Source organism: Lissotriton helveticus, chromosome 8 (genome assembly GCF_964261635.1).
Source record: "Lissotriton helveticus chromosome 8, aLisHel1.1, whole genome shotgun sequence".
Taxonomy (NCBI): Eukaryota; Metazoa; Chordata; class Amphibia; order Caudata; family Salamandridae; genus Lissotriton; species Lissotriton helveticus.
This window is the reverse complement of record NC_136069.1, coordinates 467,659,406-467,687,135: the sequence shown is the minus strand read 5'-3', so window position 1 is coordinate 467,687,135 and position 27,730 is coordinate 467,659,406. Positions and strand designations below refer to the sequence as shown.

At 45.3% G+C, this 27,730-nt stretch overlaps 1 protein-coding gene across 6 annotated transcripts in view; it reads left to right on the top strand.

The window, feature by feature from the left end:
* The first annotated feature begins 307 nt into the window (after window positions 1-307).
* The window catches only part of RCBTB1 (RCC1 and BTB domain containing protein 1), a 255,543-nt gene continuing 228,120 nt past the window's right edge, over window positions 308-27,730 (top strand). For 3 of the 6 annotated variants that reach the window (XM_078657359.1, XM_078657363.1, XM_078657362.1), the window contains exon 1: window positions 441-609. The gene's annotated coding sequence lies outside the window, so the exon portion shown is untranslated. Of the gene's footprint in view, window positions 610-27,730 lie in introns of all 6 variants that reach the window. The other 3 variants (XM_078657360.1, XM_078657364.1, XM_078657361.1) reach the window with 3 other exon arrangements.

Sequence of the window (27,730 nt, the reverse complement as noted above, 5' to 3'; positions counted from 1 at the left end):
AAGCCTTCCCCAACATGCCACTACGTCTTTTGGTGTTCAAAGTTTTGTTTGTCCCGGCCATCTCCCCACTCCCTCCCTTTGTCCGTGATGCCTACGATTTGTAATGCAATAGGTCTCGCGCAAATGTAAGACATGTTGCATTGCAAATGCTTGTTATATTTGCATTCTGGTACTGACGACCTGCTTTCATATTGGAACAAACAAGGCTTCGAAACTATGAATACAAAATCCCAGATTCGGTAAAAAAAAAAAAACGCATTTAGAGTTTTAAGAGATATAAAGTCCTCGCCCCCCTCTCTCGCAAACTGCATGACGTTTTACCAAAAATGTTATCTTGAACCTCATCCAAGATGGCTCCTCGCTGTTTAACTCATCGGTTGAACACTGGCGGTCTAGTTCTTGCCCTTCGGTGTTGCCGTGACCCGGAAGCAGTTATTTTCAGTGCTCGAAGCTTCATGAGTCTTCAAACTTGTTGTGGTTGGTTTCGGCAGCTGCACGCAAGTGCTTTGGAGAGCTTCGTGCAGCAAAACAAAGGCAACAGCTGCCACCTGCATCCACAGATTGTGCTAGAAAGGGTTCGTCTCTGTGCAGACTCTATCGCACTTTAAGGTAAGTTTGAAGTGAAAGCATGAAGTGATCCTTTTACTTAAAATGCTTGTTTGGTTATTTTGTAAGATGGACAAATGTGACATTTTCTCTCTAAATTGCAGAGTATGTGGAGTAATGCATCGTGTTCATGCGTAATGATCAAGCAGATATTTTGTTTTTGCTTTACATTGTATGGATGACTAGTATGACTGCTATACTGGGACTGTAAACGGTCTGGACATGCAGGGGTTGGCTGTGTCTCAACAAAGTGGGAATATGTCATGTCAGATGCTGCCACGACCTGGAAGGCTAGGTCCCAACCTCGAGATTTCCAAACAAAGCATATCGGAAAATTTTTCCCTTCACCGATTCTCCTCACTGACCTAGAATTTAAGTGCATGTACAAAACGTATTAATGTGCTTCGCAAAATTATGAAGCGCTATAAAATAAGGGACAACACGGTACATTATATTACTATATAAACGATACGGGCAATGCAATACTGTGTTACCATGTGTTTAAAAGTAAATATTTGTGTTTTCTTACAAGTAAGTACCTCTAAACAAAAATAACCCATAATACCTTAGGTTATTGATCTAAATATGTGGGTCTTAATACCGTTACTTCTACATCATTGAGGGTTTCAGACTGCTTTACTGCTGCCACTTTTTAAGCTACATAAGACTCCTAATAGCTCAACACCAAGACCATAAACTGCAGCACTGGAAAGCCTGACAGTGTTACTCTCTAAGATCCCAGTTATTCCAACGTTGCACGTTTTGGATTCCTCGTAAACACGTAGCTGGTTTAGATACAACTTGAAGTTAGTGGTTAATCGATATTTCTAACTCTCTCGAACTAAGTTTTGCATGCAGGAAACAGATAAGCTAATGTGGGGACTTGTCATCAGATATGGTGGACTAGTCTAGCGGTTTTCTTGCCAGTTGCGTTCTGGAAAATATTAGCTTATAAGCCTCTAGCAGCCATCATGAGTTTGTGGTCCTGTGTCTGCTGTAGATCTTGAGGCTGGCAATGCCTCTGTAGTTGTTCATAGTGCGTTCACGCTCTTGAGGACATGTCAGGTGGGTTAGACCAGTGACAACTTTGAAATGATGTGGGATTCTTTTCATATTAAGTTGAAGCTCTTTGTCCATATTGGGGTGACCTGGATTTCTCCTTATTGTGAAAGAGTTTTCTTAAAACCCCTGGTGCTTCCCTGAGTGTGTGTAATATTCTATTTGAGGATGTCAAATGTATTATAGCTGTTTACAGAGCATCTGTTCATCACTCCTTCATGTGAAATCTTGTTATAATTCTGAAAGACTCTGCTTGTACAGTCAGGTGTCCCACTCCAACCAGATTTTGTGCAGTCTGGATTGCCCTGTGAGCCACCCTCCAATGTTACAATTTCACGAGGATATAGCTGCTATATTATAGCGTAATAAATGGGAAACATGTTTGTAAACACACTGGGAAGATAATGTGTGACAAGCTTAGTGTCGGAGAGAACAGTGTTTTTTTATTATTTTCTCAATAACATTCCTGGTTTTGCTATTCTTTTGTCTGGTCTGGGAGGAAGTACATTCTGAAGCCTTTATTTGCTTTTGACTTTTTATTTGCCAGTTAATTCAAATTGAAGTACCAGAAAGCGACAAAATATGCTTCCTCTGCGTTCTAGAGGCTTTTTTTCTGGACAAAGGTTCTATTTTGGCCAAAGGTGCTATCCTGAAACTCTGGCGAATTATATAACATAGCTGCAGTTCAGCATTTACAAGCCTGTACATTTAACATAAAAAGTGGCTCAGCACCTGGAATTTGTTTGTACTTTTGTGAGTTTTTTCTGCGACTACTTTTCAGGACACATTCTTCTGTAACACACATTACAGCTGTGAAATTGTGGCTTCTATAAGCAGTTACTTAGAGAAGGCTATGAATAGACGCAGGTGTCCAGCTCTTGACTTCCTCCACATCTGCACCTTCCTTTATCAATCCAATTACACCCAGGCACTCATCCATACCTATTTAGCCATCCATGTACGCTTCAAATCTAAGGCATCCATTGATGCATCGTCACTGTTACCGGTGCACCAATACATTCCCCAGTGTGTTTACCTGCACTGTCTGTGGCCCCATTGTGTTGTGGCCATACTTTCCTCAAAGCACAAGACTTTCACTCGAAACAAAATGGCATAATGTTATGGGACTTGAATGTGGTCCTTCCTGATCCCAGCATAGTCATAAGAATGCACCTCTCCCCAGAATTCTCTGTTTCATGGATCTGGGGAAGCATTTGTTATCTCTGCCATCAAAATGGGGAGATAGTGGCAAACATCCATCTTTTGACACATTCATCTATGCACACATGCTTAATCTTTCCAGCTATGCACTTGCTCACACGCAAGCATTCGCACCCTCTCCCATAAGCCCGCCAAATCCTTAGTAGACCAATATTCCCATTCCCCCAATGCAAGGACATTGTTCTGTTATTTTTAGAATTTGCCTACAGACGCCTTTTAGCTGTCTGTGCGCAAAAGACATTCTGTGAACCATATCAAAAACTTTCAGTGGGAATTTCAGTGCCAGCCCGTTGCTTATCATTGGTTGCCTGTCTAATCGCTTGGTTCTTACTTGATGTCTTTTCTTCTTCTCGTGTTTGTCATTCCCCTGGAAAATTGCTTCTTTACAATCCCTTTGACTCAATAACATCTATCCTTCCACTGCTCACGTTCATATAACTACTTTTTTACGTCTCAGCCTACCTAACAGCGCAGCTGTCTGGTTTGGTAAAGACATTGGGGACATTCAGAAAGTTGACTCAGGAATGCCTTCCAACCGTTGCTTACCATTAGCTTTGTGGTTTGAACTCACACTTTCTGTTTGCTTGCTTTGTTTTAGGCTGTCAAGTTCGTCCCTTCCATTGCCAAAATCTTGAATACTGTGTTCTTCCTCAAACTCGCTTTCTGTAAACATGCTTTTAAATCTTGTTCTTATCTTGTCACATTTGCTTTGCAATCAAAAACAGAGGTCAATTGTTAGGCTATGTCTTCCAGGGAGCTTGGTGTTTATTTTTCTTTCTTGGATTTAAACGTGAGACGATTTATGTGACAATCATGGTGGCTAGTGTGGATCTGCTTGAGGATGGCTGTACAGATTTATTTTCCTTGCACACAACACAATTTAAATATATAAATGAACTGTGTTGACCATCAAAGCAATGCATTGGGTGATGACTTTTCCACACATTATCGTTTGTGTGCTGTAGACTTTTATCAGTAAAACTGTGTGAGATTGCAAATGTTAAGGTCATTTCTATTGAAGATCTGTTGTCTGTAATGGCAGCACGCTATCATATCATGCATACTCCACGTTACCCGACTGTATTCTACCCCACCCCACTGCACTCTACTCTGCACCACTCTACTCGGCACCACTCCACTCTACGCTAGTGCTCTCAACCTCACACTACTCTACTATGCTCCACTGCACGCTATGCCACTGCACTCTATACCAATCAACTCTACAACACTTTACTTTAAATCAGTGCATACTATGTTAATCTCATCTACACCACTGCACTCTGTCACTGCCCTCTACGCTATTCTATTCTGCACCACTGTAATGCACACCTCTGCTCTCTTTTACATTGTACTCTGCGCCATAGCCCTCTACGCCACTCCACTGAATTTTACGACCGTATACTCTGCCACACTGCACTCTCTGCCACACTGCACTCTCTGCCATTGAATTCTGCCCCAATCCACTCTAATCTACTCTGCACTCTACGACACTCTACTCTATACCACGGCACTCTACTCTAAAACAATCTACTCTGCACTGCAGTCTACGTCACTCTATTGCACGCCACTCCACACCCTGCCACTGCACTCTACGACAAAGCACTCAACATCACTTTACTCAAAACCAATGCACTCTATACCCTGCATTCAATGCCAATCTACTCTGCATCACTGTGCTGTATGCCATTATACTCTACTATGTCACTCTACAGCATTGCACTCTACATCACTTTACTCTTCACCACTGTACTCTACAGTATTGTACTCAGTGCCATTCTGCTCTACACAATTGCACTGTACGATATTCTACTATGTCTGCCATTCTGCTCTGCGCCACTGCACTCAACGCCAATGCACTATACACTACTCTAATCTACTGCACTCTGGCACTGTACTCTAGATCACTTCACTCTACGCCTCTTTTCTCTGCACCACTCTACGCCAGTGCACTCTATCCCACTCCACTATGCACCATTATACTCTTCACCACCGTACTCTGCACCATTCCACAATACTGCACTCTATGCCAATGCACTCTACGTCAATACTCTATGCCACTCGACCCTACACCACTTCTCTACTCTGATAGAATCTACTCCACTCTGTGTCACTCCACTCTATGCCACTGCAATCAACGCTGCGCCACTCTATGCCACTGCAATCTACCCTGCACCACTATATTCTACTCCGCACCACTTCTCTACTCTAAAACAGTCTACTCTACAACACTGCACTTAATGTCAATCTACCCACTCTGTGTCACTGCAATCAATGCTGTGGCACTCTGCTCTACGCCATTACTCTACCCTGCACCACTATACTCTGCAGCACTCCACTTCACTCTACTCTATGCCACTGCACTCAATGCCACTCTACTCTACACCTCTGCATTCTACCATGCACCACTCCACTGTCATTTCACTCTACTCTGCCCCACTCCACTCTGTCATTGCACTCTACGCCACTGCAATCTAATGTCCCGCTCAACTCTACGCCAAAGCTTTTTACACCACTTGACTCAAAACCAATGTGCTCTACAGCAATCTGCTCTGCACGTCTGTACTTTATGCCACTTCACTAGGCCACTCTTCTCCTCTCCACTCTGATGCTCTACTCTATTAAACTCTGCTCCACTGACTCTCTGCTCCGCTCTGTGCCATTCAACAACACAACTCCTCTCTACGACGCTCTGCACAGTCCCCTCTATACCCCTCCATGCCACTTTACTCCACTCTGTTCTTTTACACACTACTCCACTCTATACCACTCCACACTGACAGTCTGTCCCACTGTAGGCCACTCTACTCCACTCTAAACAACACCCTCTATGCTACTCCACGACACTCTGTGCCACTCCACTGATGACACTCTACTCAACTCTGACACTGTGCTCCACTCTGCGACACTCAACTCTGTTATTTTTTTGGATGTTATGGTTCTGTAGTCTTTTTCTTTTTTGAGAAGCATATTACTCTTGTGTAGAGCATGCTTTGGTCTGAGACACATGCATGTGTTATAACAGATTACGATTGAGAGTTCTCAAGTTGAGGGCAAAGGCACAGTGAGTATCTCACAGTGGCTGTCACAGGGCCAAAACGGTGTTCAGAATAGGTGGTCATCAAATCTTTGGCCTCTGCAGAGCGCACAGAGCTTTTGTTACTTATGCCAATTGCAACTGTGATTCTATTCAAATATGTGTGAATGTGATCAACAGTGGTCAAAATATTAACAATATAAAAGTAAAAAAAGAAAAGTGTTGTGAAGGGAAGAACAGGACTGATAGAGACTCTCTGAAGACCATTACCCTTCCACAGACCTCAGTAATGTTTATTTCAACAACATTATTGTGCTACTCATTCATCCTCTACAGCGAACAACCATTAACAAAGCCAATAGTCCTGGCTTGTTTTAGGTGTATGTTAGTCGTTGTGTTATACATCTGGATACAATACTGATCCAGCTAGACCCTCGGTTACTACGAGAATGAGTAATGTTCAAATACTTGGGGATCAACGTGTACCTCTCAGGTGTAGCTCTCCGAGATGGTAACCTGGGGAGGGTGCTCTGAATGGTGAGGGCGCAATTTACTTTTTGGTCAACTCTACCCTTGTCAGTAATGGGCTGGATAGCACTAGTCCAGATGATAGTCCTCCCTCATCTACTCTATTTCTTTGCTAATCTCCCTGTGGCTCTTCCCCACTCCTTCTTTAGGGAAATGGACATGATGCTGGGTGGTCTTCTTTGAAATAAAGTATACTGATGAGTAGCGCTTTGAACTTTTAAACTCCCGGCCAAAGCCAATGGGTTAGGACTGCTGGATTTTGAACACTATTATTTTACAGCGCAGCTCCAATGGCCTGCTTGTTGGTTATCAGGTCATTCCCTTCAGGAGTCAGTCCCCTCTTCAAGAGATCGTGACCAAGGACAACTGAGCTTATTGATTCTGTTCCTAAAACGCCAATCGTTTAGTATCCTCCATTATCCACTGCGTTAGATTGCCTTTAGCATTCAAGAGCGATTCACAGGCACATGGCAGCCTATGCCCCCATGATACCCCTTAGTGGGTTACTGACCAACAGTATCGCTCCGATGCACCTGGAGTTGTGGGCAGAGCATGGTATATCCACACTCTTTGATTTATTCCTGGCCTGGGAATTGCATACATTCGAAGCACTCATGGCGGCGTTTGCTATCCCTCCTGGTCATTTCCTTAGTTACATGAAAATTAAACAATAAATGCGTACTGTGTTTCAGGGTCCAAGGTTAAGTACCTCTCAGTATTGCAGTGACCCGAGCTCTCTATATCATGGTAGACAGTAATAGCCTGGTCCGTTGGTTCTACGAAGCCGATCTCCTGCACTGGGTCCAGGCAAGGGGTTCCCTCTGAACGAAGTGGAGAGAGGACATAGATCGACCATTTTAGGACTTGGGGTAGCAACAGATACTATATTACCCTCACAAGGTCTCCCATACCTCACACATTAGGTATATTCAGTTCAATATCCTAAACAGAGCGTACCTTGCCCCCACAGCTTATTTCCCGGATATAACCAGGTGCGCCCTACCTCTGTCCCCAATGTAATACTCCTGACGCAGACCTGCCCCATATATTTTGGTCATGTGGGTCGCTGCCTTGCCGTTGGACTGGGGTTATCTACTTCACCGGGTCACGGGGCATAAACTGAATAATTCCCTGGCGGTATTGGTGTTAGGCCTTTTTTCCCCACCTGGACTAATAGGGCCTCAACTAAATTTATGGAACTGTAACTGTCGCTGGCCAAAAGATACATCACAATTAAGTGAAAGAGCCCAACCTTGCCAACAGTTCAGACTGGGGTCAAGATTGCACTCCACTGGTTGTCTTCAGAGAGCGTGCATCTACACAGCGAGAAGGGGCTGGCTTGAGGAAACACCCCATTGCACAAAACTGAGACTAGTTATTGTGGCATTTACATGTTGCATCAAAGATAAAACACATCGGCCATAAACTCTCTCTGACATCACACTTTAATAATCATACCACTGATCCTACATTGTTGTCCTAAGATGTGCTGCCTTTATTGCTTGCATACTCTGCACTACAGTTTAGATTGGATTCTTCTAGGAAAGACCGTGAGACCGACATTTGGATATAACGCTACACTGTGACCCTTTTCCGTTGAAGGTTGTGAGAAGGAAACTGTGAAGTGAAGGTAGACTGGAAAAGGTGGGAAGGCTGGGTTGGGGTGGGGAAGGGCAGGAAATCGTTTGGGCTATATTCTAGAAAAAACAGCAGGTCTTACATGCTGTGTCACCTTTATGTTCTGTACCAATATATTTACTCCTTTGTCCAGGCTATGTGATGTCTCTTTGAAACAAGCCTACTGGTAAGACCTCTCAGGTCAATATCTGTATGCATAAAGCGAGTCCCCTTCGATTGCTTTTCAGTATAACAGGATAGACTCAACAATCCAGTCCAATAAGTCGGGTGTTCATTAGACAGGCTTGAAAGTACAAAACTGTTATGTGCCCCAATGTACCCCAATCTAGCCCTAAGTCGCTATGCAACCTTTTACCTACATTGTCCTACCTTGCTCTCCATAACGGTTCTAGCACTGACCTTTTACCCAGTTATGTGCTGAATAAATGCCGATTAGTTTCCTGGAAATCATCCTCATTTATTATGTGTGAGGATTCTTGGAAAAAGTCCTTGCACATGACGTACATAACTGCATGAACATACTCTGTATAAAAGTCATGGTCATCTTCATCCTAGGGTGAAAGAACTGCATTGCATAATCGTAGGTATTGTTCTAGACGCATTTGCATAATCCTATTCACAACACATCAATTATGTAAGGAACCCTGAGGCCATCATTAGGGTATAAAAGCACCATACCAAGATTAGATCAGGAGAGGAGAAAGCTTCCATGCTGGCATGAGACGCTGAGGTCCTGCACACAGAAGTTACAGCACACAGAGGTCTGACATCCTTTGCATGGTGTCCAATTCGAGACCAAGACGAAGTCCTTCGTTTTCTCCCATCAGGTAATTGGGTTAGCTCTTTCCTAGAAGATTCTTGGCTTAACACCTTTACACCCACATACATGCTAGGTACTTAGGTACACTTAAGTAGGGTCTGCATCGTAGGAGTACACCTGATTACTGTCCTGTTTATATGCCTGCATATATTCACTGTTTTAGCACCATGGTAGAACCCTACCTTTTATTTACTCTGTTGGTGCTTGTAAATCTTTTACATATGTTTCTGTCTGATGATTGTCGCAGCAAACACGTTTTATACTATAATGACGATGGTTCAATAAATACTTATTGAAAAAGTCCCCAACGTTATTCTTTGCATCTCTCTGAGACAAAGTGAACACGAGCGACTGAGTGAAAAGTACTGCACTGTTCCCACGCTCCCTGAAGCATCGAGAGTTGTCATGTTCAGTGGTTGCCAGAAACTATTCGCTCCTTGGTAAGGGTCGTGGGCTTAGTGGCACTGTGAGCTAGCTGGTCTGTAGGCTTACATATCCTGGAGTGGTGTCTGGAATTAATCTACACACCAATCCCTTAGTTTATGTTGTCCAAACAATGTGGAGATCATCCAGATTTGTAGGAACTACACGACAAAACACGTCATATCCTATAATAGTGTTAAAGAATAAAGGAATACATTATCGCATACATTCACACAGAGAAGCGGTGTCATGAAAGTTCACATCAGTAAATACTACCCCATCCCTGTCCAATACCCCCACCTGCCAGTGATGTACATCTCGCAGTGTCCAAGCGCCTTCCTCTTCCCCCAGTATAGATCCACTTCAAGTATGTATAGCGCGTGGTCAGGCCAACGTTGCTAAGTTATCCAGTTAATACAGAGTCTAACTATGCCTGTCTGGTCAATCCCTCTCAACAAGTAGTCCTTCTAGGTCAGTTTGTGGCTCACATCTGTGTGTCTAAGTGAGTACCCTCTGAGAGTGAGAGGGCTACATGATAAATGTTGTATCATGCTGCTTCCTAGTGATAGGCTTTCAAGAGTCAACCATTCGTAGATGGGCCCCACATATCAAACTGAGAGTTTTTTTCTTGAACTTTATAAATTCTCTTTATATGTAGCCAGTCGAAAGAGTTGAGTCGACCATTCTTGGTTTGTGTACATTCGATGAGCGCCAATGTCTTAATATACAGATTTTTGCAACCATCGAGGCGGTCGCCATCCATTGTCTCCAGTAAGTGGTACTGTCATCTACATCTGAAACATTATGTAAAATGGCTAATTTGGCCGATTATGAAAAGTTGTAGAGGCTGGTGGTATGTAGTGTGCACCAAACGGACACCCAGTAGGAAGTCAAACTCATGCAGGACCATTTGAAATGCAGTGGGGTATACTCTGGTTCCACGGCCCTTCAACGGTTGGCATGTGAAAGGACCGGACTTTTCGTAGTTTATATGGGGTTCAATACCAATTGTGCAACACCTTAAAGTAAGAGAACTTCAACCGGGCCTCCCTCCGATTTTGATCATGATGGTGTGCAGGTCTGTCCAGTCTTAGTTTAGTCCAGGTTCAATCTGACCTGCCAGTGTGTCCTGGTCTCCTGTCTAGTTTTATTAAAGTATAGTGTCTCTCTGAACTTCCTGCCAATAAAAAGATATTTAGAAAAAATATACATGGATGCAAAAATAGAAAACAAAGGCACGCCGAAAACTACTAGTTGGTCAGAACATTATAGGAGCACAGATTTGTAGTTTACATATTTAAGCCATTCCCTTAATTACATAGGCCACACTCCTTGTAGAGACACCCCCACTACCCCCCCAGTTTTTTCATCCCAATTAAGTCCATGTTGGGCCCCATTTTGCCCCTGCTCTATCTGAGTCATTTACCACACATTGCTCTCTCTACCATTTCACCCTCCCCAATGATATTATCAGAAGAGTTATTGACTAGTATCTATTTGCAAGATCGCCTTTCGTCTTAAGGGATCCATCAATAATCTTCTCTCCAAGAAGAATATTTTTGTAAATGTTCAATTTTTATCTTGTAGTATGTTTCAGTTGTGTCTAGGGTTTACCTAGGCTTATTTATCTCTGAGCTATCTATAGGTTTTTAATCTCTGTTGTACCACATACATCACTCACTTTAGAATTCATATTATATCCTAACTCCTGTAGGTATCTCGGCTTCTTCAGAGAATGACCGTCCCAGAAGAGAGTTGCCCTTGAGAATAATATCCTATCAACCCATCATATTTATGTCAAATCGACTAGCCAACACCACCATTGTGTGCTTGCGTTAATACAGTACGCATGGAGAGGAATACTCCCATATATTATTGCTGGGTATCCAATGGTCCCCATGATACAGCATTCTATGAGAAGGTGCTTTCTGCAGACAAAACACTCAGGCCTTTTAATATCACTATTTGGGTGGCCCAGAAATGTTTATCTATTTATTTTAACATTTCTAAAGCGCATGGTTACGCCAACTGGCGTATCCCCGCGCTGAACAGACTCGCTAAGTGGGAGCGACTCTAGGTACTTCACAGAAAAATGTACCAACTAATACATTCCTGTGGCTCTCCTTTACTTTAATACGCAGAGGAAAATAGCCACGTTTTTAGCTTCTTCCTAAATTTACCTTCGCCTGATTCCATTCTTATAATTTCTGGGAGCCCGTTTCAATACTTTGCGCAAGATAACTGAAGGACCGTGCCCCCATTCTTGCACTCCGGACTCCTTACTCCTTACTCTTACACTAGCGACCTTCCTTTTGATCACAGATTGCGGCCTGGGATATATTGAGAGATTAGGTGGTGCAGGTAACGTGGTACTTTTTTTGCAAGTATTTTATGGCAGTAGCACATTGACTTAAAAAGGACCCTTTCCTCCACCGGCAACCAGTACAAATCTTTCAGGGCTTTCCTTGTGGAAGCTCTTCCAGGGAGACAATATAAGCTGTGCAGCTGCATTTTGCACCACCTGTAATTTGGCTAACCCCCTTTTAGGTGCTCCCAAATACATTACATTTCCATAGTCCAATTGTGCTGTCAACAGGGCATGCACTATGGGTTTCCTTGCATTAGGTGGTAGAAGGTCCAGAATTCCTCTCAGAGTTTTTAGGATTCCAAAACATTTACCCACTACTTTCTGTATTTGGGCCTCGAAAGACAGTTTAGTATCGAACCAAACACCCACATTTTTTACTTCCATTTTGGGCGTAGGAACTTGTCCCAATGTTTCCGGCCACCATGCAGAGGACCATATGTTCGGTGCATTGCCCACTATCATTACCTCTGTTTTATTGCTGTTTAGTTTCAGGCAATGATCAGACATCAATCCTGCTACCTCTTCTAAGCATCTGGTGAAATTGAGCGCTTTCAGTTTATTGTTTCCTGATAGTGTCCCAATTAGCTGAGTATCATCAGCAAATGATACGATGGTAACATGATGTTTTTCCACTAACTCTGCCAGTGGTCCCACATACAGATTAAAAGGGTGGGACTCAAAATTGATCCTTTTGGGACTCCCTGGGGCAACATGATACTCTTAGAGAGTTGTGACTGCTGTAAAACTTGGAAACTGCGTAACGATAAGAAGGATGTCATCCAGCTTAATACGGTGCCATCTATACCGCATTCCTCTAGTCTATGCAGATGCAGCCCATGTGAGACGGTATCGAACGCCGCACTTATGTCCGGGAAATCTACCTTCCCACATCCCCATCAAACACTCACTTACAGTGTTTTGCCAATTTTTTTGTGTGTTTTCAACTCCTATAGTAGTGAGTGGAATGTCTTGTCTATTTTCAGGAAAACTGTTTACTGCACCCAGAACAATAAGTTTTGTAGAGAACAAACAAAGAGCTGACAGTGGAACCTTCTGACTACCAGCACCTAACCCGATTTTATGCTCTATAAGTAATATCCCCACTTAATTGAGTAGGAAATGTGTGCACACTGTTTAGTACCCACCGTCACAGTACTTGTTCCCAACCGGGACTTAACATTTTATAGAAGAAGCAAAGGTCCACCACCCAAAACACTATTTCACCGAGAACAAGTCAAGTTCCTTGTTGGCATATCCTGTCAACTATTCGGGCATTCCAATGCTTCCTCTAGTGCCAGAAAATGCTTTTTCTTTCTCACTGCTATAACTTTGAGACAGGATGCGAAAAATATCACATATTTAATTTTTCTCTGCATCAGCTTTCTTTTCACCGCATTGAATCTTCTTCTCTTTTTCTGGGCAGTCATTGTAAAGTCAGAAAACAATAAGACTTTAATGTTCTTTTACATTGTCGCACCTTTTCTGTCTTTCATCATGTAGTGTTGCATCACTGTCTCTGAAAAAGAAGGCGAGTAATGCAGTCCCTCTGGTTTGGCCATAGCACTGGCACAGTATGCAACCTTTCAACTTAGACTAATTAACGTTCTGAAAAAGAAGGGCCTTTCATTACTATTCTGTCTTCTACAAAAAAAGTTATACGCTTGTGCCTTCTGATTACTAGGGACTAATCTCAAAGCCCTAAGATTATTTCCTCTTGCTTTGTCCTCTGCATCCTTCATTCTGGCAGTCATTGTCTTAGTGTCTGACTGAAGATGTTTCACCGGGGAAAACAGCATTTAAGTTAAGCTGAAAATTGTTGACAGACCCAACGCAAATAATAAATACTTCTCAGTGAAACTCTCTTTTTTTGTAAGGGGGCTGCCTTAAAGTCTGAATGAAGTGGAAGCCTCATTAGTACCTGCTGAGAGAGTTCCACTGAAGTAATTGTTGATTGAATAATTCTCTCTACATATATTCTATTTACGTTGCAAGCTGCAGAAAGGAAGGACTCTCTGGAGCACTGGGACGATTAGTTACATAGTAATGCATGCATTCACTGGTATTTTGGGCCTGGTTACCAAATTTCCTGAAGCTTAAGGGAAATACTTTGGAGATAATCCTATAAGCTACATGCGACCAGTAAAGGTCTCAGTTAAATGTAAATGTATTTCGATTTATATAGCGCACTAATCACCCAGGGGTCTCAAGGCGCTTGCTTAGGGAACCCGTCCTGGTATTCCCCTGTGAGATACCCCGGCAGGGTATTCACAAGGTGAAAGCCAGGCATCCCGCCGCGAGGGGCCGTAGTGGAGATTAAGCAAGCTATTGCCCAGAGTCGCAGAGTGTGATCGCGTGAGTCGAGTAGGCACCGGAGCGAGAATTGTCGAGTCCGTGGAATTTTTGAGCCCGAGACCCGCCGAGGCGGGAATCGAACCCTGGTCCACGGCTGATCTCAGCTTCCGGGTCTGCCGCCTCTAACCACTGAGCCACGCTTCTCCAGTTGAAAGGAGTAGCCTATGTTCTTAGGCTTCCGGTCTTCCTGCTTGACCTAGAACCATTTGTAGTGATGCAGCGCTACTCCGGAAATATTTTCTAAAATCATATCACCTTTCCCTGAAGTACCAAATCTTACATCTACTCATCAGTGGGGCCCATAACACTGTGAGTTACTCACAAACACTTTCATCCTACCTCATGGATCGGTGAAATTCAAAGGAGAGCTGCTGTATCATATCGGAGTGTCTAAATTAAAACTAAATATTTATACTATTTACACCTGCAGTTTAAATGAGTTTTACCATGGTTTTTATCAACAAGACATTTTTTATTCAGACACCCCACCGTTATACTCGATGAATCTGCTAGTAAAAAATTAGAAGTAGGAAAATACAAGACCAGCTTAATTCTCCATTTATCTAATTTTTTAAAAGCAAAGTTTAGCATGTCTAACGGATTTTATTCACTTTATTTAATTTATTCAAAAATACCTTTAAAGGAGTACTCCGTTATATTAATTTATTTCTGAGATTCAGAAATAGACATTATTATTTAGATTTCAGAACACAAATATTAGTAAAAGACAGTTCCCAAAATTCATATTCTCCTAACTTCTCTAACTAATAACCTCATCTAAAGCTCAGTTCTCACTGAAAGAAATAAAACATTTATTCAAGAATTCTTACATCTCAGGAAAATCAGCATACCGACAGCATCTCAGGAGGAAATCGGAAGAGAGTTTTTTCTTAAGGAAAATCAAGACTTTTTATACCTTTTTAACTAACTTTATCTATCTACAAAAGTAACTATCAGCACAAACTCAAGTTCTGATTGGACAATTTGAGGGTGGATGAGCATCACCTCAACATCCTAATATTCAATTTCCGTAGCATCAGCTGAATTTGAAAGAGTCCTTTGTTTGACCTAGTCACATCTTCAACTGGCTACTGCATGAACATTTCCCACGATCAGTAACTCAAATGTTCATTCTTTTGGCAGTAATCAGGACTTCCAGGGAAAGTCGTCCTTGAACCGCTTTCGCTCAGGCATAGGCAGCTCGCATTCAATCTAGGACTTGGGCTGCGCCTGCTCAGTTGATCTTCTATTCACAGTTAATAAAGCAGCCATATTTTCACTAGGCCTCACGGGCCAGAACAGGAACTATCATAGAAACAATCACAAATAAATGTTAATTATTGAAATATAGCCCTTCTGTTTACCTCCCCCGTACTAAAGATTTCCCAGTTAGTTGTTACCTAGCACATAAGCAACATGTATGCGTGATATACTCACCTACCTCCATGCCTTTGCCACGAAATACACAAACAGAAAGCACATTTATGCAGCTTTGATTAAATTAAAGCTTTGCTTTAATAAACAACATGACGACATTACTAAATTAGTCAGTTCTAGGTTTCCATGCCAGCAGATTAGTATTCCCACGTGTATTTGTGTGTGCATTCTATACTATGTTGATTAATATTTTCCATACCACACAATTAATAAAGGTTACAGTTATGAGGAAATGACTTTACGAAGGGTACACAACTTTTTTTTTTCTCCACCTCGCTCCATCAGTAGCAGATATTCTTAGAACGGTCGAGATCTAAATCCTTATTTTAAATCTATTAAGTGCAAAAGCTACACTTGATAATGTACAGTGGCACTAGAGATTCAACTGAAAGAGGGAACCAGTCTTATTAGAAGAGCCAGGTTTTGAGAAGTTTTTAAAAACATGCAAATCCAGAGATTTGGCTGATGTGAATTGGGAGCTGTTTCCAGCTTTTAGAAAGCTACGTAAGAAAATTACCTACCATCATCCCTGTATCAGTGGGTGCGGGGGACTGCGGCTAAAAGAAGATTAACCGAGAGTAACTTTCACTAAGGGAGATGGGAATTCAGCTTTTTGTTGCGGTGAACAGGGCCAGTGTTGTTTAAGGCCATGCGTGCAAATCATAATTTTGAATAATGCACGGTTGTGCAACAGAAGCCAGTGCTGGATCCTCAGGCGTTAAGAGATGTGTAAGCGTACTGGCAGATTAAGGATGACTTGAGTGGCCAAGGTTTAAATCGCTTGAAAATGGTGCTTAAGAATATCAGAAATACCAAGATTAAGGAATTGCCGTAGTTCAGGCAGACTTCAAAATGGACTGAGACAACAGGGAAATATTTTTGTAGCATTTTTGAGATGGTGAATTGATTTGATTACTGGAAAAATTGTGAAGAAAACTCTGTACCCTATTGAAGTGTACAGCCAATAACCTCTAAGGTTTTAAACAACAATTAATAACATAAACCAAAATTCAAAAAGATTTGACAAGAATCAGGACAATCAATTGATGTTTTAATTGTATTTTCAATTGAATCTTTGTGGAAACATTTGCAAGATTAACAAATCAATTTAAATAATTTACTCCTATCTAAACATGATAGAAAGCATCAGTTGATGTTTTTCAGTTACACATTTTTAGTGACCCCAATGCATTTCGGGTAACACCCTTCTTCAGGGGGGTGACAATAATGCACACAAATCTTCCAAGGCCTCCTGCCGAAACACAGAAAAAACTCTAAATACAACGTCAATTTGTTCTCACTCCATATTACAAAAAATCACGATAAAGACTTATCACTGTCTGCAGGCATGGTGAACGAACCCAACGCCGGTGCTGTTTTAAGTTTAAACAGATGTTTCAAATCATGCCATGCTGTGAAAGTACCAAGAAAAACTCATGTCCCGGGTTTGTTAAAGAGGCGTCCCTGAAAGTGATTTCCTGTACCAGGGTGCGTTGTGACAAGTGCAGAAAGGCCTTATGGCAAAGTTCGATATATATTCTATTAAACTGTAAAAGAGTGGTAATTTCCATTTTATAAAAGGTGATTAGACCTATAATTGTGGTGTCTAGTATTTTTTAACATTTTAACACTTTTTAAACAACCTTAACACTTAATATGCTTTAGTTATATAGCAACTCCAGTTATTCAGGGAGTATCCAATCGGTGCGATTGGGATTTACATGGCGAACCCTTGAGCTTTTTGTTAGTCCACCACTTTTGCATATTAATTACATTTCATTTTATTAGTCTTTTAAATTAGACTTTGTCTAGAAAATTGAAATATTTTACAGTTTCGTTTGGAGAGTCCGAAACATTACTTACTCCCGCTCAATTGTTTGAACTTTGCATTGTATATAGGTCTTCTTTTGTATACATTTGTACTTTCATGGTTGTGTATGATAACCAAATAATGAAAGAAAGAAATAGAATATTCTTCTTTCTTCCTGGAGTTAATTCATCCTCTCCCTCAATGTGGAAATATAATTTTAAAAAATACACTCTCGACTCCTCCCACTTCTTTGAAGGTTCTGAGTCTGAAACAAAAAATGGCTGAGGAGGATTTAAATTCAATGTCTTCTTTGCAGACATGTTAGCAATAAGCAACAATATATGGAAACCAAATGAGCTCTCAACCAAATAAGTTTTATCCTAGAGCTCACGATTATTCACTGTTTTACAGTTCTGTAATCTTGGAAGAATACTGGGCAGTTCACACAGTACTATAATAAATGCTGAGTAGGTACGGGCTACCACATACAGTGTTTAATAATCCTCACCTACGGTAAGTGCAGTCTGTTGCACCTGCGGGTTTAAGATAGTGTCACAGTGAAAAAGTCTGATCAAGTTACGCGACCTCTGTTACGCAACCTCACGTCATACGCATATGACGTGCTGAAATTTGCATAAGAATGAAGTAAGAATCCAAGCATTGTCCTGTTCCAAGCTACTAACCGTCACTGTGAGTAAAACTTGAAATATACTCACACAGTACAAATAGTGCAATACACTGTATTGTCAAAATAAATACCCCAGTACCTCCTGATTACCAACACTTGAAATCTACCATTGGAGCCCTATTCCATCCTTATTGATTGTTTCATCTCCTATCGATTCCCTCACAGGGACATCAGCACAGATATAAACAATAAAACTTGGAATGCAAAACATATTTCTTTCTTCTCTCTTTCTTCCTCTCTCTATCTTTAACTTGCTGTAACTCACTCTTTCAATGTCACTTTTTTCTGTATTTAAAAATTTCTGCTTCATTGCTTGCTTTGTTGACTACAGGACTGCTCACTTTGTTGAAATTCGTTCCTGTGGTCGTTACCATAATAAGAGGCAAAAGTAGTTGTGATCTATATTGTGGAAAGCAACATTGCATTCATTGAGGAGGATTGCTTGAGAAGGTAGTTGACTGACATGGGGAATTGTAAGATCTTCTTCACAGGTTTATCGTACATGACTTTTCACTTTAAATAGGTGTATTTTTTTGGGGCGTGTCATGAGTATGTGTTCTAGAATGTGGATAGATTAGAATGGTTTGGTTTGCTGAATTCAGTTACCATTTCCGCAATGAGAAGTTGTGGATAGATATCAGGAAATAAGTCTGCTACTGACAAAATAGATTACTTATCGGCAGCAGTGGAACTTTCTGCAAGTCAAGAAATAATTGGACATTGTTAACATAGTTAGTGATGTCCATGTGCAGACATAGGAACACACCTGGACTAGCTGCCATGGGAAGAATGTAATTGACCTTGCTGCCAGACTTGAGACCGACACAGCACATTTTATGGTTTAAATCTTTTATTAGTTTTCAAAACAAGCAGAACATTCCATCGAATAGGGATGTGGAACAGCCCTCATGCATTGTACTACATACATGCACAGTTGCTGTTGAAAATAATGAATTTAAATAAACAAAACAACGCCCACCTTGAGTGGGAGACTAAACCCCTCCCCCGTTCCTTGTCCACCAAACGAAAAGAACACCTTCCGTGCTGAAGTCCTGTGCTAAAGATTCGAGCCCTACCCCCGTCTCCCTGGGAGTCAGAAATCCGCAACAGGTGGAGGTACCTCGGGCAGGTGACTTCCCAAAATTCCGAGGCCGAAGGGACAAAAAGGGTTGCCACAATTTCACAAATTCTGCACTCCTCCCCGCCATTGTCAGCGTCAATTTCTCCATCCCCAGAACATACCAGACCCGGTGTAGCCAGCCTGTAAGAGTAGGGATATGGGAGGTGCGCCAATGTGCTAAGACATTTTGTTCTGCCAAACCCAGCGCTATCACCATCAGCCTGTCTCGGCGGGATCTGAGGGGAAAGGTCACCGGGTTTAGGAGTCCCAAGAGGACATAGGCCGGGAAGCGTGGTATCTGTGTGTCTAGATGCGTATCTATCTCGCCCAAGACCTGAGTTCAATACCCCTGAATGTGCATGTAGTCCCAGAGCAGGTCTACTAATGTGCCCACCTCCCCTCATCCCTGCCAACAAGTGACATCATGAGAGGGGTCTATGGAGTGGAGAATTTCGGGGGTATAATACCAATAAGAGACCAGTTTAGTGAGAGTCTCTGTCAAACCCATGTGGTAAGCCGAGTGGCGGGCACTGTAATAAACTCCTTCCCATTCCTTGTGGGAGAGCGTTCTACCCAAGTCTCTCTCCCACCTCGCACAGCTGTCGCTGTACGTGTGTGTGTTCCGAGTGAGGAGCATTTTATAAATGTCGGATGCAAGTTTCTTGTCGGATGTGCGGGTGACCAACCACTTTTTGTATGAGGTGAGAAGCCTATTGATGCCCGGATTCATCTGGGGGTGAAGGACCCAGTGTCTAACCTGGCCATATTGGAATCTCTCGGGCTCGTAGAGTCCATAGTCCGCTTTCAGTTGGTGGAACAGTATAATTCCGTTCAGGTCAAATAAGTGGCCTGCCGAGCGGCAACCCGCAGGACTCCATCTGCTGGTGAACGCTGCTTTCAGCCCCGGTTGGGAGTCGGGGTTTTCAAAGAGTGGAGTCGGGGGCGTGGGAAACTGGGTGAGGCTATGCTTCAGGTTGGTGCGGTCCCATGTGTCGAGGAGGGTCTGGGTGATGTGTGACACATACAGGGATATCGGCCTGCGATTCCTGTTCAGAAAGGGGATACCCTGCAGCTGTTTGGCGGCTATTGCCTGGTCCTGGAAGAGCCAGTGTTTCTCCGACTCCAGGCGGTTCCACTCTACCAGATAGCCTGGAAATAAAGGAGGAGGTCAGGGACTCCAAGTCCCCCTGCCTCAGGGGGAAGCATCGTCAAAGCTAGTTTCATCGGCGGCTTGCAGTAATTCCAAATAAAACGTGCAAGATCGGACTGGGTCTGTTTGATCCAGCCAGCAGGGGTTCGGAGAGGCAAGGTGTGAAATAAATATAGAATTTGAGGCAATATGGTTATCTTGATCGCAGCTTTTTTACCGATCCAGGAGAGCGGGTAATGCCTCCACTGGCACAGTTCTTTGCAAATCTTCTGACGCAGGTTGGTGTAGTTGAGGTGCACTATATCTGCCAGGAAGGGAATCAGTTGGATCCCTAAGTATTGGATCGCATCAGTTGCCCACTGTAGGGGTGGTACGCCTGTAAGCGCGCATGAGTGTGGGGTGTGAGTGTGAGATCACGCACTACTGATTTAGTCACGTTCATCCTGAACCCCGACACCAAAGCAAAGGATTCCAACTCTGCTAAGCATACCGGGAGCGTACGGAAAGGGTCTGATATAGATATCAGGACGTCATCAGTGTACAAGCTGACTGTGTGGGTGTAACCCCCAAACTGGATTCCGGAGATCCCTGGATGGGTGCGGAGAAGGTGGGCCAGTGGCTCCATGTAAAAGGCAAAAAGGAGCAGCGACAGGGGACATCCATGTCTTGTGCCCCTCTCAATGGAGAAACGCAAGGATGTGTGACCGTTTATGCCTACCGTCGCTGAAGGGAGTTTGTAGCAGTTGAAGATGAGCATGCGGAATTTCTCCCCCACTCCTGCTCTGGTCAAGACCTGTTCCAGGTATGGCCAGTGTACCCAGTCAAAGGCTTTTTCGGCTTAGACGGTGATATATTCCCCGCTCGCCCGGAACGCTTTTTAAATAAGATGATGTACCCGTTTAGTGTTGTCGCTTGTCTGGCATTGAGGGATGAATCCCGTCTGGTCCAGATCTATGAGTTTGGGCATATAGGGAGAAGCCGTGCCGCTAATATTCCAGTGTAGAGCTTGAGATCGACATTGAGGCGGGAGATGGGTCGATATGCCCCACACACCGTCCTATCCTTTCCCGGTTTCTAGATAACCACTATGGAGGCCTCGAGCATTTCTGCCGGGATCGCGCCGGGTCTGTGAAAGAGTTACAATGCTTAGTTAGGATGGGAGCCAGTATAGAGAAAAACATTTTATAAAAGCTAGCTCTCCTCTTTGGTACGGGAATGTTGCACACAGACCAAGATGTCGGAAGGCGGAGCTGCGTCTGGACGTGGAGGTCCCACTCTGTGCACTCGATCCAGCTTAATGTCCGTACCTGACGGATTGCTTAGGATGTGGTTGAAGAGTTTCCTAGTATATTCAAAGATGTCATCCGCCTCTTCCTTGGACTTGATCCCCTGAATCTGAATGTTATGGCATCGCGATCTGTTCTCCAGATCCTCGAGATGTGACTGCAGGTCCACTTGTTGGTCGTGTATGCAGATAACTTCTTGTTGCAGAGTGGCCATCTCCGCATCCCGCTTGTCAGACTTGTCTTATAACTCCCCGACCCTTTCGCCAATGTTATCCACATCCCTACAGACTTCTTTGAGGTCTGCCGAGAGGTCGTGTCTAAGCGTTTGTATGTCCTCCCAAAGGACCACAAACAGGGTTTCAAGGAATGCTTTGGTGATCATTTCTCCCCCTTCAGTATTCATGGGGCAAGCCACCTCCGTGATCGCTAAGGTGCCCCCTGGTTGCTGACTGTTTTGGGCCTTTGCAAAAAGGTCTTTGAGGGTCTTGTCTTTCCGCACGCTGGAGGAGGACATGATAGGTGCGGGCCAGGCACCGTGTCCGGGCAGAGAGCCTCGGATTTATTAGGCAGAAGAATGGGGTCAGCGTGAGTCCCGCCGGGTGCGCTGGGAAGAGCGCTAGTGGCGGCTGAGGCTGGCCATTCAGTGTGTTCCTGGTCTGCTGGGTGGCTCCCAGCCCCCACCGCAATCCCCTATGGTGGCTGGCCGCCCAAGGAAGCCCCTAGGCTTGCCCCAACAATGCCGCTGTCACAAACTCTTAGTGCCGGGCCCCGGATGACATAGCCATTTATGCGGTGGGGTTAGGGATCCAAAGGTGGACTCTCTGTGGCAGGGTGAGGTACAAGGCGCGCCGGGACCCGCAATCACCTCAGTCCCACTGGCGATGGACTCCTCAAGCCCCTGGCACTGCACGGCCCTCGTAGGGCGAGGTCAGTCGCAGCTGTGCTCCGCTCTCACCCCGTGCTCACAGTGCCGACTGAGCATTGCGACTTTCCCTGCGCGACGCGGGCACTTGCCTGGGGTCCCATTGGTGTTGCAACGTGCGCCCGCCGCGTCTATGTCCAGGGCTGGAGTCGTCCAGATGCTGCCAGGCCTCCACAAAAAATGGCGGGGCCGCCGCACCGCCACTGCCAGCCAAGCCGCAGCGGGCGACCCCCAGGCGCCCCCGACTGTCAGGAACCCCGCCTGTCGTCAAATGAAGCAGTCTGCGGCTCGCCCTCCAAGCTCCGGGTTTCTACGGGGGGATGCAGGCTAACTCACAGCCCTCCGCACGGCCACCACAGCCACAGGATCGGGTTGTCTAATATGGCGGCCCTCGGCTCCACCGTGCAGTAGTCACCCGCTGCTATGCCCGCAGGGGTCTCTCTGATTCCGCCGTTCCCTGGGAGCCCCCGAATCTCTGAATGTTGTCCTGGGGAGCGGGTCCTTGAGCTCCCAGTCACCTTGGGGTCCCTCCTCTAGGATCGGGGTGCGTTACGCGGCAGTCGCCTCCGGGCGACGGAGACAAGCCAGGCAAGGTCACGGCGCGGCGAGCCGATTGCTGTCCAACCGCCTCCCGCCGGAATTTCGCTGATCCACCGGGCCCCCGCAGCTGCTACGTCGAGGGGACACAGCAGAAAGTCCACCGTTTGCTTGGTACGGCGAAACACCGGTGCTTTATTGGCGGTCGGCGGGAGAGAGCAAGCGATAAGTCCTATTGAGTCGCCATCTTGGCCATGTCCTCGCAGCACATTTTAAACAATGAACACATCACCATGTTTGTTACAGTTTTAGTCATGGAATAGAACTACAATGTGTGTCTGGTAAAAATGCACACTTTTGGAAGCAACACTGACACCATAATGAAACACTTGTCAAGGTAACAGTATTAGGATCGTCTCTAAAGCCTGTCTGTGCAAATTTGCAATGACACGCATACCAACAAAGCAAAATTAAATTTTTAAGGTGTTTCAAAAGGAACAGTGATATTCTCATCTCTGAAATGTATTGGTGTGAACCAACAATATTAGAGTGACAAACAAACTACCATAATAAATATAACATTTCAATTTTTTTTTAATTTTTATTTTTTATTTATTTCAAGATTGAAGTAGAAAAGCGAGGAAAAGCAAGAAGAGGAAGAGGAGAAAATAAAGGAACAAGCGACAAACCGCCACATATCCCCACACAGGGGGTGCTGAAAATATTGCTGTAGAACCCCAAGTCATATATGGTACATTTTGCTGTTCGACTCCCATGGCAATGTTCGTGTTCGCCAACTAGCACCGATTTGGAGGGTGCGGCAAGTCCGTAGCAAATGTCCAAAGGGTACAAGAGAAGGTGTCTTCAGTCAGGCGCCCATTTATACAGGAATGCCACGCAGGCCACTTCCACATGCAAAGTATGTCGCAACGAAGAGTAAACTACAACCCCACCCCAACACCCCTCAAGCCCACCATCCCTCCACCCCCCACCCTTCCCCCGGTGGTGGCGACCAACAACCATGCAGCACAACGTCACATACGTAGACGGTTAAATTTGGAAGAGGTGTAAAGCACGTAGCGCTGAGGGGCAGACCGCAGAGGGTAGACCCCGGGATAAGAATCTAACCAAGGGCCCCCAGGTAAACATGAAGTTTTTAAAATTCCCCAAAAATATATCGGACATTCTTTCCATACTCAACAGTCGCCACAGCCGCGCATGCCATAGCGAGATGGCCGGTGCAGATGGGTTTTCCAGGCGGTCGCTAATGTCAACTTGGCCGCCCCTAAACACAGCCATACCATGCGCTTATCAGCTCTAGTTTGATGTTCCAACATAGGGTCCCTAAGTCCCAGTAGCACATATTCTATTGAATTCGGAACCGGATAACCCAGCACATCTTTAATATGGGACAGGATCTCGGACCAAAAGGGTTGGATGGTGGGACAATCCCACCAAATGTGGCGGAAATCCCCCAGCATACCGCAGCCCCGCCAACACCTATCTGAGGCCGTCGAAAAGATCGGATGCAACTTAAGAGGGGTATAGATACCAGTCAAACAGGAGTTTTAAGTGAGCCTCCCTAAGATCTGTTGAGTGGTTATGTGCCGCCACATCCCGCCAAAGGCTCCTCCATTCGCTGTCAGAAATGTCCCTACCCAGGGTAGCCTCCCAGTGGTCCATGTAACGAGGGCGAGGGGAAACCGCGGTATCCAGTAACATCCCATATATGAAGGAAATCGTGCCCTTCATCGTGGATGTGCGGAGAATAAAGGCCTCAAATTTCGTCAGCGGTCTAGTGGCGGCGTCCCCCACTGCAGTCGATGTCGCCCAGTGTAGGAGTTGGAGGTGTCGAAAGCGTTCAGTGGGTGGAACCCCATAGTCTCGCATACAGTTTTGCAAGGTGAGGGGTGTCGCCCCATGGAACAGGTGAGTAAGAGCTCGGCAACCACCCTCCCTCCAAACACCAAAGGGTCCGCCAGTCAATGCCGGAGGAAAAGCCGGGTTAAAATGAATAGGGGTAAATGGAGACGGGAAGGTAGTCCAGCGATCGTCACCACTGAGAGTGTCCCAGACCTTCAATACCGTGCTGGTTGGGGTGCAAATATATGCATTCCTGGGCCGGTCAGCCTTGGGTTTCCACGCCAGATCCCAAATGGATCTTCCGGCCACACACCGATCCATATGGAGCCAATGCTTTTCCGAAAGCTGTTGTGACCATTCAACTAGTATTCTCAATTGCGCCGCTTTATAATACAGGTGCATGTCCGGGAACCCCACCCCCCCTGCCGTTCGCGGACGGCGAAGCACTGCATATGAAAGTCGTGCCCGGCCACCTTGCCACACATACTTCAACATCAGAGTTTTAACAGAAACAGAAAAAGTCTAACTCCACCGGTATGGGCAACGCTTGGAAGAGATATAAAAGTTTCGGGAGGAGGACCATCTTGAGTGCGTGAATCCTACCCAACCAAGAAATGTACCGCGGCTTCCATCGCTCAAGCTCAGCGCGTATCATCGTCAACATTGGCGTAAAGTTGGCCGAAAATAAGGCGCCTAGAGTAGGTGTCAGACGGACTCCCAGATACAGCAAAGAGGAAGTCGACCACGACAAGGGGGTAAGTGCTCGGGGGGAAGAGTCAAGTTCAGAATATACGATTTGGTGAGGTTGACTCTGAAACCCGCCGCCGTCTCAAAGTCAGAGAGCACCGCGTGAACATGCGGCAACGATAGCGCCGGATCCCTAAGTGAGAGCAGCACGTCATCCGCAAACAACGAAATCTTATGCTGTTCGCCGGAGAAGGGGAGGCCCAAGATATTGTCGTCCTCCCGAACCGCAAGCGCCAATGGCTCAATACTTAAAGCGAAGAGGAGTGGGGAAAGAGGACATCCCTGACGCGTTCCACGCGAGTGACGGAAGCGCCCGGATCTATGGCCATTAACCATCACTCTAGACATAGGGTTGCTATAATTAGCCTCAATCATTCTTATGAAGCGGGGTGAAAACCCAAACGCCTCCAGGGTACGATGTAAAAAGCCCCAGTCGACGCGGTCAAAGGCTTTCTCCGCGTCGAGCCCCACTAATACCGCCGGGACATGAAGTCTATTAGCCTTCTCGATCAGGTGGACCACGCGTCTCAAATTGTCATGAGTTTGCCGTCCTTTTATAAACCCGGATTGGTCCGGCTGCACCAGAATCGGCATCAAGTCCTGTAACCTCCCCGCGATTATAGACGAGTACAACTTAGCGTCCAGGTTGAGGAGCGCTATCGGCCGATAAGAAGCGCACTCGGTATGATCTTTCCCCGGTTTGGGGAGGACGGTGATCAAGGCTTCGGCCATAGTCTCAGAGGTTCTGCCCTCCGATGCCATGGCATTAAAGAGGGAGACCAGGTAATCGCAGAGGTCCGACGCAAACGTCTTGTAAAACAGGGCAGTGTAGCCGTCCGGGCCCGGTGCCTTGTGAAGCTTTAAAGCCTTGATGGCGTCAAGTACCTCTTCTCTAGTGATGGGGGAATCCAGCAAGTCGTTCCATTCTCTGGAGACCTGCGGTATCGGGAGATTATCCAAAAACGCAGATTGAGCCTCTGGGTCAAGGGCGTCACCCGAATAGAGATCAGCGTAAAAGCGGCCAAAAAGATCCGCTTTGTCTGCATCACCGTGCTGTACAGAGCCCGCGTGGTCCCTTATTCCCCCAATGTAGTCCTTCTCGCGTTTATCGCGAAGTTGCCGGGCCAAGTGCCGCCCCACCTTATTCCCTTGAGAGTAGGAGATGCAGCGGAGGCGGAGGAGGGTGAACTCAGCCCGGTTATTATAGTGGGCCCTCAACTTCCCTCTCACCGCCGTCAACGGACGGAGGGTCACCCTAGACGGGTTGGATTTGTGTGCTTGCTCCAAAAGAGCAAGTTCCGCTTCTAGGTCCTCCCTCTCCTTTCTCCTAAGCTTATTGAGGTGGGCATTAAGGGCGAGGCATGTGCCCCGCAGAGAGGCCTTGCACGCATCCTAAGTGACATACACTGAGGTATCAGAGGGCGGGTTAAGTGCCAGGAAGTCTCCTATAGCCCTCCGCAGCTCTTTACAAGACACCTCATCTCGTGTCAACGCAGCCGGGAAGTACCACCTTCGCCAGCCGTCCCCCCCAACATGCCACTGCAGGCCAAGAACCACCAAGCTATGATCAGAGACCGAAAGCGGAAAGACACTGGAGAGTCGGGTATCTCCCCTGAGGGCCTGACTAATAAAAACATGATCTATACGGGAGTAGGAACGATGTACAGAGGAAAAAAAGGTATAGTCCCTAGTATTCGGGTGTAGGAATCGCTAGCTGTCCACCAATCCTAAAGCCTCTATTTGTCGTTGCGTTTCAACCGGAAAAAACCCCCGAGTCTGCCCGGCGCGTTCCTGAGCTGTCCATGTCTCTGTCCCACACCATGTTAAAGTCCCCCAAGAGGAACAAGTGCCCTTCCACGAAGCGTCCCACCCTGTCCAGCAACTCCTGTATAAACCCATTCTGTCCAGCATTAGGGGCATACACAACCACAAAAGTACATTGCCGGCCATACAAGGACCCCTTCACCATTAGCCATCGACCTTCCTTATCACCGCTCACCCCCAGAGGTTGAAAGTGAAGAGACGCCTTGAACATGAGGGCCACCCCCCTATGTTTGGTGGATGCTGACGCCCTGTAGATGAGGGGAAATTGTCGGTGCCGAAGTCTAAGTTCATATTTCC